Below are 12,420 nucleotides of genomic sequence, written 5' to 3' on the forward strand. Positions count from 1 at the left end.
ACATATTCAGTCAAGGAAATTTTTTCTTCCATTTCTTATTGTCAATTAACTGTCAATATTGGTTACTGAGAGATAAAAGGGTCATTAATGCAAAACTCATACTGTATGAAGATGTCTGCAGGAAAAACAAAAGAAAGAAAAACAGTTTTTCTTCCTTCTGCTGTATATACATTTTCTCTAAATACTTGTGTAGAGATAGAGTCTTTTCCTATGCTCTTAGTTATTATACCCCATGTTGGCCTTCTTTTCTTCTTAATTCTAGAAATATTTGACCTTGTGACTCAAATCTTTTAAATAGCGTTTTCCTTTTTTGATATATATATATATTTTTTTTAATACAAGGAGTGGCAAAGTAGCTTAGTAATTCTCAGAAACTTACTTTTTTTTTTTTTTAAATACTGTTTATTTCATAGCTATGTGTAAGTTGCTGTTCTCACTTAATGACACCTGAAGCTGAGCTATTCAGTGAGAACATCAAGATGACTGTAAAATATTTGATGTGTTTCATTAAGTCTTCATTTCAGTAAAGTTGATTTTAAAATTTGCAGCAGTATTATTTTTTTCTGTTTGACAATTGTTTAATTGCATTATAGTTTTTATAGAATACAAATACAATTGTCTTAGTTTCACCTCAGCTCTTTTATAGATTAAAAGTTTCTTCTCCAGTGCTGTTCTGACTTCATCTTTTGGTCCAATTTGTAGTGTGGACAGGGGTCCAACGTTTTTCAGCATATGAAAAGCACTGAAAAGCTACAGGCCACAGGAACCCCACAGTACATGGCAGTATGAGTCTATGTCATTTCTGTCCAGACAGAGATCTGGTCTTGTTGGCTGTAGCATTATTCCAATATCCACTTTGACTGCCTTTCCAAATTTTGTCTCTTCTATGATTCAGCCATACAATTCATTCTCAGGAATAACCGTTTATGAACCAAACACTGAGTTCCAAATTACTGTTTTTTTCTATCACTCTTTCCTTAGTGTTGTATTTACCTTTTTCTTCAATTGCTCTCATTTTTAATTTTTAATAAATAAATAAATAAATAAATAGGTTCTTTCTTCCCAAAATGTTGAAATAGCAATCTATAAAGAGAAAAATCCAATCAGAGGTTAGATTCGTGCACTATATGCCTCAGGACTCGTATTTCTGTTCACTCTTTCTAAAGCAGTAGGACTTTTTTCTTCTTAACAAGGAACTCACAGAGTAACTTTTACAGTCACTGTGTACTTCTCATCTTAGTTTTCTTCACTGCAGACTTGATTTCAACTAAACTGGTATTACCTAGCTGAGTTCCCTTTAAAAGAGAATTCTAAATTCTCTCCTAATCCTTTACCTGAATTACTTGCAAATTTCCTGTCATTGTTTACCAATAACTAAAGTTATTGGTAAAGTCTTATCCCCTGAAAGTGCTCTCTATATAATGACTCTGCAAAACAGAGATTATTAGTAGAGTAATTCAAGATATTTGAGTAAGTAGAATTTATTTTGAGCTTAGATAATTTAAACTTGATTTTTTACGGGCAAGTACCAATTAGCTTGACAGTTTTATATGAAATAGTTTAATCTGTTGCTTTGTATGTAAAGGTTTTATTTACAGGAATTAAAAAAGAACAAATAAACTTCATTTAATCAAATCTGAAGGTGCTGTTTTTCAAAAGGACCCCCTGATAGAAGGGGAACCCTATCAAGTAGTAATCTGTCACTGCATTGCTATAGGTAAAACTCTTCACCCATTTACTTACTGAAATAGGTCTCATCTCCCCAAACCCTTTCTCCCCAAACCAGTTCTTTTTTTCAAAGGCATCATACACTTCACTGTTCTTCAAATGTTTCATCCACTTTCCAGAATATTATGTAAGTGGAAGGTGTCCTTACTGATAAGTTAAAAATGACTGCAGTTGATTGCAAATAGCTTTAAACAAAATATGCCAAAAACGGCCCAGTATTACTGCGCTTCATCACCTGAGGTTCTTCAATGCCTCAGAGAACAGAAGTTGCAAAGGTTAAAATTGTCAGTATAGAATCTAATTGGAAACAAACATGCAATATGTGTAGGTCATATATTTAAACTTAGCCATACTCATTGTGGAGTTCCATTTAACACTTGCACAGATATGTTTTCACTAACTCTAGTTTCCATATGGTCTGCAAATACCTTCCATGCAAAGTGCATTACAACATTCTAGCTTTTAGGTGAAAATGTTACAGGCAACTGTAATATGATACATATTCGAAAGAAAAGTTATATCCTCTCTCTGTTGAGTACAAATAAGTAGAAACGTTTTCAGTGCAGCTGTACTTGGAGTATCCTAAACAACAAGAATAAGATTGAAACATAGTCACAAATGATCCTTTCTCTTCTCTTTGGTGAGATACCAAACAAACATTACCATTTTTTTTTATTTTATTTTTTTATTATTATTATTTCATTTTCCTGTGGGATTACTTAGGTAGAATGCCAGCCAGATACCCCTTCTCCAAAAGATCTCTTACAAATTCTTTGACATACATTTGATATGTTTTTGATACATACACAATTCAAATCATATAAAACAAAAAAACGTTTAAATGCTAATAGGAGTTTCTCCTCATTAACTCACCACATGGCCCTATGAAAATATTCAATAGAAATGGTGATGTATGTAATAATAATAGTAATGCCATACTAGCTTTGTATGGTATTTGACAGGAGACTTCTTGAAACAATTGAAAAATTGCCCAAAACATTCCTTTGGATAGAGAGAGAGAACTTGAGTGCTCAATGGCACTACTTTAAAAGCTCCCAAAGACCACAAGGGCTGCATCACTGTGGCACCTAAGAATACTATCACAACTTCTTTCTGATTTCCTTGAACAATACTGAGTTTTATATTAGGAGAAACAGGATAATAATTTTCCTGAAATACTGTAGTAATCTGGAAGTCCTTTATAGTTTCTGGAGGGAAAAAAAAAAAAAAAAAAAAAAAAAAAGAAGTCCTATTTGGTGCTTAATGTGGCCCTTGGCTTTCTCTTCAAAAATTTTTCAGCACCTTTTTATTATTGTTGTGCTCAAGAGCACAGATGCTAGAAAGTGGAGTCATGGCATGCACTTGCACAAATTTCCTTTCCTGTTCATTCTGTTCTGTTCTCTCACTCTTTCATTTCACTCTGCCACATCCCAAATATTTTTGTTTGTGTTTATATGTGTGTTTTCTTTCAACTAATCTGACTTCTTGTATTTGCTTCCCAGTCTGTAGCAAAGAAACTAACTGACATTCTGAAGAAAATAAATAAATAGATAAATATTAACAAGTGAGAAAGAGAATACAAACATAGTGTTATGATTTTAAAATTTGCTTTAAATAGGATTAACTGCTTCTAAGTAAAACTGAAACTATTAATAATGTTGAAATTTCTGTGAACCACTTTTTGATCCACTTTTTGATACTTTTAATAATAGTCTTAACTACACCGTGGAACTATTTCTGGCAAAGCTAACTGATTAGACAATGAAATAAAAAAAAATCAGAAGAAAGGCATTTTGCTGAAGAGAAATGTTGAATCATTTTGTGGAATAACTGCAACTCAAGAAATAGGCATATTTCCACACAGCCAAATGCTAAGTTGGATAGCTAGGAACAAAGAGCAAGCTATACCTAGACAGATATATCTAGGAGGTGAGGGAAGAAACCACACAAAGAAAGTAGGTGTTGTTATATTAATTAGCATACTCTGAGCTCTTTTAGCTTCATGCTGAGGCAGCAAAGCTTAGAAAGAGTAGATTCATTTCTGTGCACAACTTCAGTAAAACTGCTACCATTCGTTTCTGTAGTGAGTATTTCAGGAAAGGTATGCACATACTGCAGAGGGAAAAAAAGATCATGGTACAAGAGTGATTGATAAACTCAATGAACTACAACATAAGCATCTGGATTTATCCAGTGTACCAAAGATAAGAGAGATCCTCATGCCATGTGTGCAAAAGTTAGATACTACCAGATATCTCAGTCTTTCTACTAACAGAACACATAATGAGGGTAAATAAGGTGGAGAACTTTACTAGAACTTATCATCGAGTATTGAGATCAATGTTACTTATAGTCTTTAAGTGGTTTAAATTTTCATTCTAAATATAAATCTTCAGTGCAGCTTCTGAAGACAAAAAATATGATGTATCTGCTGAATGGTTTTGGTGTTTTATTGTTGCCTCAGAACCCATGAATCCCCATTTCCTCTGTGCTGTACCCTTCACATAATGGTAGTCTGTATTGACCTTAATTTTCTCTAATGTTGCCATCACTGTGTTTGTTTGCATGGTCATAGATAGATAGTCTTCAATGTAAGCTAGCTACCAGCAGCGATCTGTAAGAAAAGGCGTTTTTCTTCTTGTTTCACAGTTGGCCAGATACAGTTGAGAATATATCATGCCTTTTAGGCATTGAAGATGGTCAAGCCACCATGAAATAAGACTCTCTCCTGATTTATATACATATATATATAACTAAATTTTATTTTTCAGTGAAATTCTTTAATTATCACGTTGAAGCTCATTTTAGTATAGTCTATGAGACAATTTCTACTTTCTCTGCCTGAAGAAGCCTGTTTAGTCAGACAACCCACATATAAGGCTCGTGACAGCTATAGTTTGGTCCTCATATTTCAGTGTATGAATGCATAGCCATGTGTTTTTTGTGGTTCTAAGACTTATATGATCTCACTGGATCCACTCAAGGATCAGCCTTTAATTCCTTTGATAATTTTTGATTGTGTTAGCCAGCTTCAACCAGTTTAACAGAAGATGCTTAAAAGGTATCTCCAATTTTCATGAAAATAGATGTCTGGTTAAAGAAAAGATACCCTACAATGTCTTGGCTGAGGCAGTAATTACATTACTATTTCTTCATCAACTTCAATATCTGCTATGTGGTATCATTTGGGGTATACCATCATTGTGTAGGGAATAAATGGAAAAACTGAAAAGTAGCCCCCTCTTGAAAACCCTTTAAATCCTCCAATGCATATGATTAAAACTATTACTGGTGGTTGAAATCCTACCGGTACATGTTGTAATCTCTTCATAAAAAGGAAAATAATAAAGAAGTTCAAACTCCTATTTATAGGCTGTTGGAATTTGATGTATTTATTGTAATAAATTTTCTATCTGTGATTCTCTATCTCTATCTTAGTGTCTTACTGGAAGGTTCCACACATTATTCTTACTTGTCCAAATGCTCTGGGCCTGAACGTGTTTTTGTCTAAAGAATATTGCTGAGTCCAATATTCATGGAGACAAAAAATAATACCAGTTTTCTAGAAGTCTTTATGGTAGGAACAACAAAATGATGAAAGGTTGAGTAGATTTTCAAATCTACCTAATTTTTCATGTGCACGCCAGCTGAGTCAAGTTTCAAAGTTTTACATCTTTCACATTGTTTTTCAGAATACATTAGTATTGTAATGTAAGTTCCCCAATTTTGTTTTCAGAGGAAAAATTAAAGAGCAAGTAGCACAGCAGAAGTCTTCATTATTTATCCACAGTGAAATTTTCAAACTGTAAAGGCCCCCACACCAATTACAGAACATTTTTCTCTCACATAATATTCCTTTTTGATGCTTTTAAAAGGACATCATTATAAATACCAGAAAGTGAAGAGGATGCACATTGATCTGATTTGGAGATTTAACTCTTGAATTACTGAAGTTCCTGTGCTGTTCAGAAGTGTGCTCTGAACAGATGTTTAACATGGCAGGAAACATTATAGATGAGAGATCCAGATAGCAACTAGAAAATGCATAGCATCTGTCACTTTCTTGAACATAAACCTGCCAATAATTAATTACATATATGAGCCACTGTCTAATGAATTGGACACTTACTAAGATGTATTAGACTACATGTATGTAACAGAGGTTAACTGCTAATGCCCTCTCCTTTGTCTTTGGCTTGTGTGGTACCAGTGTAACTTAAGGGTAGAAATAGTTGTTGGCACCTTGATTATATGCCCTTGATTATATTATCATTGTTACATTAATTAATGATCAGGGCATCTTTAAAATCCAAAATGTGTGTAGACTCCATTAGGTAGAATTTCCCTAGGTTATATTACTTTATCAATGGAGAAAAAAAAAAAAAAAAAAAAAAAAAGAAAAAGAAAAAGAAAAAGAAAAATGTTATTAATCACATTATTCACAGTCACTAGTAGTGTTCGCCAGGGCTCGAAACTGGGGCCAGTCCTCTTTAATATCTTTATCGATGATCTGGATGAGGGGACTGAGTGCACCCTCAGTAAGTTCGCAGATGACACCAAGTTAGGTATGTGTGTTGATCTGCTTGAGGGTAGGAAGGCTCTGCAGGAGGATCTGGATAGGCTGGACCAATGGGCTGAGGTCAACTGTATGAAGTTCAACAAGGCCAAGTGCTGGGTCCTGCACCTGGGGCGCAATAACCCCAAGCAGAGCTACAGGCTGGGAGAAGAGTGGTTGAACAGCCGCCAGACAGACAATGACCTGGAAGTATTGGTGGATAGTCGGCTGAATATTAGCCAGCAGTGTGCTCAGGTGGCCAAGGCCAACAGCATCCTGGCTTGTATAAGAAGCAGTGTGGCAAGCAGGTCTAAGGAAGTGATTGTCCTCCTGTACCCAGCTCTAGTGAGGCCGCACCTCAAGTACTGTGTTCAGTTTTGCGCCCCCTCGCTACAAGAAGGACATCGAGGTGCTCGAGCGAGTCCAGAGAAGGGTGGCAAAGCTGGTGAGGGGTCAGGAGAACAAGTCCTACGAGGAGCGGCTGAAGGAGCTGGGTTTGTTCAGCCTGGAGAAAAGGAGGCTCAAGGGTGACCTTATTGCTCTTTATAAGTACATTTAAGGAGGCTGTAGCGAGGTGGGGGTTGGTCTATTCTCCCATGTGCCTGGTGACAGGATGACGGGGAATGGGCTAAAGTTGCACCAGGGGTGTTTTAGGTTGGATATCAGGAAGAAGTTCTTGACTGAGAGGGTTGTGAGGCATTGGAATGGGCTGCTCAGGGAAGTGGTGGAGTCACCATCCCTGGAGGTCTTTAAAAGACGTTTAGATGTAGAGCTTAGCGATATGGTTTAGTGGAGGACTTGTTAGTGTTAGGTGAGAGGTTGGACTCTATGATCTTGAGGTCTCTTCCAACCTAGACAATTCTGTGAATCTGTAATTGTAAAATTTAGATTTTAGAATTAGAATAGATTTTAAAATTTTAGATTTTAGAATCAACTACATATATTAAACAAAATACTGAATTATAACTAAATAAATAATTAAATAGATGCCCTCAGGAAAACAAATGCTGGTAGTTAAGTAAATTAAGATTTGCTGAAAAGTTCAGGAAGTTGTCCTTGTAAACACAGAAGCCACTAGATGTTGGAAATTATTAAATTACTATTGAAAGTGCTACTATAAAAATAACATGATTAGAAAACCAACCATACCAAATGCTGTTCTTTGAAAGCATATGAAGAAAAGCACAGAATACTGGAGCCTGTATATATGGTGCCAGTGGAACCTAAGACTAGAAGCTGTTTGTGGTCCTCAGACTTCATATTCCTCATACATATTTCTACAATCAAGGTCAGATGTCCCTTTTTCTTCCTTCTTGTCCTAACTTTCCACTTTAATGGAATATAATTTTCCTTTTTTTTTTTCTTTTTTAAAGTTTGTCTCCTACTAGGAAAAATATATATATATATATATCTCAAGAGATCTACAAGAGATCTATTTAATTTTATTTCATATAAATAGTTTTTAATTAATTTTAATGATTCTTGAGAAAGTTCTTAACATGTTTAAGCACTACTGTAACATCACCTGTAGGTGGACTCATCATATCAGGTATACAACAGTAGTGTATGGTAACAGTGGACTAAGTACAATTTTTTTAAGAACAGCCACCTTCTTTTTCCTTATTATTTTCTCCTCCACTGTCCAGGTCCAAAGAAAAACGAGGTGGTATGCCAAAAAGGTATTCAGTATCTACAGGATGTTCATGCTGTGACTGAAGCTCCCTACAGGCAGAGGTTCTCCGGTTCTTATTCCACTTAATTCATCATTCAGAACTCAGCAGGGGACTCTGACTGATTTTGGACTTGAAACAGTTAGGCTGGTATTTGCCCCACCCTTTGTCCTCTACAGGCTTAAAAATGGAATCAATCTACTTTATTATCCCAGCAATATTTTCCAGAGAACTACCTAACTGATAAACTATAGGGTGCAAATAACATCTCTGTATCCGATTTTGCCCTGAAAGATGTATTTCTCATGAGGTACAGTTTAATAAGTGTTTTCCCTGTAGCCTGATCTCTACATCCCGTTTCTTTACAATCTAATCTTGTTAGGGCTGGTCACAGTTTCTCATTCTATATTCCTTCACTTTCTGTCTACTTATCACCTGCTCTTATGACCCAGACTGAAACATTTTTATCAGTAACCAAGTTTAACAAAACTCCCTTACTTGATCTGATGATTCTGTGGTTCATCCTATTGGATATGGATGTGCTTCTTTCTGTACCTTCAAGGCACAAACAAATAATATTCTGCCAAAACTCTTGAATTAACTTGAGAAACCCCTGCATTTGAAGAACTTTAAAAGTAGGTATACTTCCAAGATTCATTTTTTGATAGAAAAAGGCATTACAATAGCATATGCATTAATTAATCATCCAGCTTTATTTATCTAGATGTTAACGAACTCCCTAAAGAAATGGAATTATGTTTTGCAAGGACTAAGAGAGTTAAAATGAAGATGTCTTTACTATGTTCAGTCTAGCTCTATGTCAACATTTACTGCCACAGAAAAACAAAACCAAAAACTGCTGAACTTATACATTGTCTTATATCATGTCTTTTTTTTGTCTGTTGGCTGTTGGTGTGTGGAATTTTATGATCAAATCCTTTTATACTAATAGTGATGGTTGTCTGTGGAGATTTTCTTGCAATGGGAGACCCTCATGCTGAAAGAACTTGTCAGACAGTAGAGACAGTTATGATATGTCAAATTAAGATGGCAAAGTGATGTCAAAGCAGGCCTAGGGAGAGCCTGTAACAATGTTACTGTCAAGCAAATAAAGGAAACTGAAACACAAGAAATGCAAGTTATTTCAAGACATCTGTAGCTGCAGTATGGTTCTGTGTTTTGAGAGACGCTGTTTTAGAATGATTACCATTTGTCAGTCGGGCTTCAGAATAGGAGCAAGATCTGATGGCTGCCAGCCAAGGTCAGCAAAGTCCTTTGTGGAAATGAAGCTTTTTTTCCCCTGCCCCTCCACCCATGTCCCATCGTTATCAAATTCTTGGGTAGCAATGACCATTTAAACAAAATACTGCCTCACCCAGCAAGATATAAAATGTATCTGTTGGGATTCAGTGCCTTATGCTACTCAGGAGATCAGACCAGATTAAAATCTTTTTGGCCTTAGAAATGTATGAAGCTGCATGAGTTCTGGGCATTTATGTTGTAATTCCTGTAGTTGCAGTGGTTCACTTGCTGATGTGCTCTTCTGGCCTGTGTATGGCCACAAGGTCGCCAAACAGAAGAAATACAAGAAGTAAGGAGGACCAAAAAGAGTTTTACTGCTGTGCAGCCCATTTCAGTTGTACAAAGCTATGATGACATGATGACAATATTCTACCTTTAATAGGAAGTAACGTAACAGAAAGAAATAGAGGGTAAAGAACTGGGAGGGAGGGGGTGAAGGGGGTTGGGGCAGAGCAAGGAAGCAATTCTCGTCTTTAATAAAAGAGAAGAAACAAGAAAACAATTTCGTAGGGAAAATATAGCAATAAGTAGGAATAAGTTACAGGCTGAAGCTAAGGAAAAAGCTGATAAATTTCCAAAGGAAAAAACAACAACAACAACAACAACAAAAAAAAACTTTTAAGCTAAGGAAAATATAACATTCAATGCATTTGAAGTATATTCTTTTGTTGGGTTTTCAAGGAAAGCATGGTATTTTAGAAACCGTAATTTTGAATCATACTTATGTTACACCTTGTTCAAGATGTCACTTTTGACAGCTTCCGAAAGAACTCAAAAAGGTTCGTGAGATGAAGAGAAAACATCACAGGTCTAGTGAAGCTATAATGTATACATATTTGATTATGTTAGTGAATGGAATTCAAGTCCAGATTTCTGATTGTAAACTTCTTTAAAGGTAATTCACTGTTGAGGTAATGTTTTTGAAATGTGTTTCCTGTAACTCGGATTTGAGAGGAGGTGACAGAATGAGGAAAAGAAAAAAGAAAAAAAAAAAAAAAAAGAGAGAGAGAGAGAGAGAGAAAAGAGGGGTAGAAGTTTCTTCATTTAAAAAAAAAAGAAAATGGTGAGAGACAAGTACAACATAGAATAGCTTTTTGGTTGTTTTTTTTTTTTTTTTTTTGGTTGGTTGGTTTGTTTTTTCCCAGATGTGTTGAAAATATGGCAACTTCTTCACTATCAGTTGTTTTAATTTAGTAGGTTTTGTTCACACTTATTCCTAAAAATAGTAACATGATCAAGTAAGTCTTGAGAGACTTTCACATGACAGAACTTGGAAAATCTTTTAACTTTTTATGTTTTTAATTAATTTTTAAATGACATTTTCTATTCTTTTTTTCTTATTCCGTCTATTGAAATTAAATATCCAGCTGTGGCAGAAATTTAGCCACAGGTGCAGTCAACAACAAAATCATTGGATAGAGAGGAGGATCAAAAGACCTTCAGGATCATATTTTCATTTGCCTATGGGGCTGTTAGATGCTTCAAAATAATAATAGTAATAATAATAATAATTGGAATGGTCTCCATTGAGGTTCCTCCTAGATAAATAAGAGGTTTGGATTTTCCAGTACCTCTTTCTGAATGCAGTTTATTTTTAAGTTCTTCCAGGCTTCCAACAACAACAAAAAAATGTTACTCATTTACCTGAAACTGAAGTATTTACCTGAAACTGAAATATTGCTTCAACAGAGAAGCAATAGTTCAATTTTATAGAGACTTCCAAGGTTAGAGGTGTTTTAATTTGATCAGATGCAGTGAAATGTGATCAGTGGTTTTGCTGTTTTGACCCACTGTCTAGAATAGGACTTTGGACAATGAAACATATTGGTTTTCTAAATTATATTCTAGTATATGGTAATTTTCATATTATGCAAAATTAAAATAAAATGTTGCACTTAAATTTATCAGGGAATTGGTTTCTTATAATTAACATTTGTGTTTGTTTGTTTGTTTTTTTATATTAAGAGAATAATTTTGTGTCATTTTGCTCAATAGAGCAATTTCTTAATTGATACATTAGAGATTTATATAAATTTAAAATCAGTTATAGTATAGCAATTAAAAAAGTGTATTTGTTCACTACATCAGAATAGATACTTTAAAAGAGACCCATTCAAAGTGATACTGTTTTTAAGAGGACACAGAAACACAAATGCATGTATTGAGTCATTCTAAATGGACCATTGGGCAACAAAAAAATTACCACAGTTGCTTAATGAAAAAAAAATTGATCAGTTTTGAAAATTTTCACTGAGATATTAAACCGGATAGTAGTGGTAGATTTTATTGTATAGATTAAATGATCTCATTTGATGAATAAGAATTTATTTGTACATCCCATTAACACTAATGGAAATTTGAAAAAAATTCTGTATATCATTATAAGGCTAGAGTGTTCAGAGTAATGTGGCACCAGAATCAGTTTTGTCAATATCATATGGGATCAGAGTACAAAAGTGTGTAATTTTAAAATGTCAATCATATGCATTGCAATAAATCCTCTTTCTTTAGATGTGCTCTCAAGAGTTTTTGCCACTCTGTGATTCTGTCGGGATATTTTATAGTCCCCATTTAGATTCCTTTTAGTAACTGCAGTCATGAAGAAATGTAGGTTTTCTTCCTTCAGGAATACAATTCCAGAAACTATTATATAACGTTGTTAAAATTTTACATTTTATCCAACCATTAAATCTGATTTATTTCACAAATTTGACTAAAAGGACTAAAATTTTGATTTGGGTTTCAACAGATAAAAATCTATTGTTTAGATTGACCTATCAGTATTAATTTGAGGTATTTATCTTAAGCTATGAATTCCAGAGACTTCTGATAGTATTTCAAAAGTATTTTATTTGATAACTTGGATGATACCTCTCCTAGACTTTGGGGTAACAAATAAAAAGAATATTACACATATTGTTCTATGTACAAAAACAAATGTAGGAAATATAACACTCTTGATCAACTATAAAAGCACCGAGTCAAATGCACATTCATCGTGTTTTTCTGTGTCATCTTTTGGTCTGTAAAGGCAACCCACACAAAGGATAGGCCAGAGTACTACTGCAGTCATCCTTTGTTGTCCCTAAAGTTGGTGATAATGTATTCTGCCAGTCAAGGCTACTGAAGGGAATAGTTAAATCCATTAGCCTAACTTTGTTGCTT

General features: G+C 34.6%; 1 protein-coding gene across 7 annotated transcripts in view; it reads left to right on the forward strand.

Annotated features, from left to right (window-relative positions):
* Positions 1-12,420, forward strand: part of NBEA (neurobeachin) — a gene marked incomplete at its 5' end in the record, with an annotated part of 512,607 nt that overhangs the window by 227,566 nt on the left and 272,621 nt on the right. The window lies entirely within an intron of this gene.

The sequence above is a fragment of the Aythya marila genome, assembly GCF_965140915.1.
Source record: "Aythya marila genome assembly, chromosome: 1".
Classification (NCBI taxonomy): domain Eukaryota; kingdom Metazoa; phylum Chordata; class Aves; order Anseriformes; family Anatidae; genus Aythya; species Aythya marila.